Here is a 1,447-nt window from a genome sequence, read left to right on the forward strand (position 1 = left end):
TACACAGGATTGCTATTTGTAGGACCCAAATCAACAGCAATGGAAAATAGCATGCTAATTATGGAGAAGAAGGATGGAGCAGTTCTACCCTGCCCTGTTGGGTCAACATAAGTCAAAATTGACTCGATCAATAGCAGTGAGTTTGACTGTGTGTGTGTGTGTGTGTGTTTCTTGGGCATCGGATCAAGTTATGCTGCTCCAACTGATGATAACAACTGTTCCTTTACAACATAAATTCCCAAACTTATTGGGTTTACCACCCCTTCTTCAGGGGGAACAAAAATTAGTCGGTACCTTCTACCCCCTCTGGCAAATAAAAGCATTTGGATTATAGCCTATAATCCAGGATAAACTGTAGGCATCTGCTTTTGCAGCCCACCTGGATTGTTCCAGTGCACCTCAGGGGACAATATCACCTGCTTTGGGAAACACTGCTTTAAAACATCACCCCAGGGCCCTGATGTTGGCCTTCCTTTCTGTCCACCACACGCTCTCTTTGCAAACACGTAGAATCGCCTCTGTATCCACCAGGCCCAAGTGCGCTTAACCTCCTTTAATTTACCATACTACTCATTAGAGTTGATATCACTATAATTTACTCATTACTTTCATTGTTTAGTGTTCTTTTAAAAAAAAAACTTTATTTGACAGAAGACAACAGCAGAAGTCATTTACAATAGTAGTGTTCATTTTTCCAAAAGAGTTTAACCCCTAAAAGAACAGGATTTTTTTTTTAATGGATAAATTGCTAGTGCCTAAAACAGTGTCTGGCACATACTTGAGGGCTTGGAAAAGTTTGAGGAAAAAGAGAGTTAAAAGGTAATCAGAGGGAGGGAGAGGAAAAAATGAGGACCTGATGCCAGGGGCTTGAGTGGAGAGCATATGTTTTGAGAATGATGAGGGCAATGAATGTACAAATGTGCTTTACACAATTGATGTATGTATGGACTGTAATAGTTGTATGAGCCCCTAATAAAACGATTTTTTTTTAAATGAAGAAAAAAAGGTAATCAGATTTTAGTATGAACTTTTTGAAGCTCTGAAAGAGCTGACACTTAACAAACATTTTTGAAAGAAGTCCACACAGCCATTGTCAATATCATCTTCCACAAGGCCTGTGGTGTGGTTGTTTGCATGTCATTAATTATGCTAAAAGAGTAAGACTGAAAAAATATATTAATACATATATTACAATATGCATAAGCTCAGTATCCACTACTCTGTAAGGCGCAGTGGAGCGTCCCGCAGGACTTCCAAGGCTGGAAATCTCCTCCCAGGTGACGGTGCCATCGCTCACCTGGAGACAGCTAATGGGCCACACGCCCACCTTGCAATCAGCATCTGAGCACTTAACCACTGTGCCATCAGGGCCTCTTGAAATAGACACTAAAAACGTCATTGTCTTATTCTGAAATATATAAACATAAATAAAATAAAAACCACATAG

Source organism: Echinops telfairi, unplaced genomic scaffold (assembly GCF_000313985.2).
Source record: "Echinops telfairi isolate 266 unplaced genomic scaffold, ASM31398v2 ScPeMD7_4225;HRSCAF=4972, whole genome shotgun sequence".
Taxonomy (NCBI): domain Eukaryota; kingdom Metazoa; phylum Chordata; class Mammalia; order Afrosoricida; family Tenrecidae; genus Echinops; species Echinops telfairi.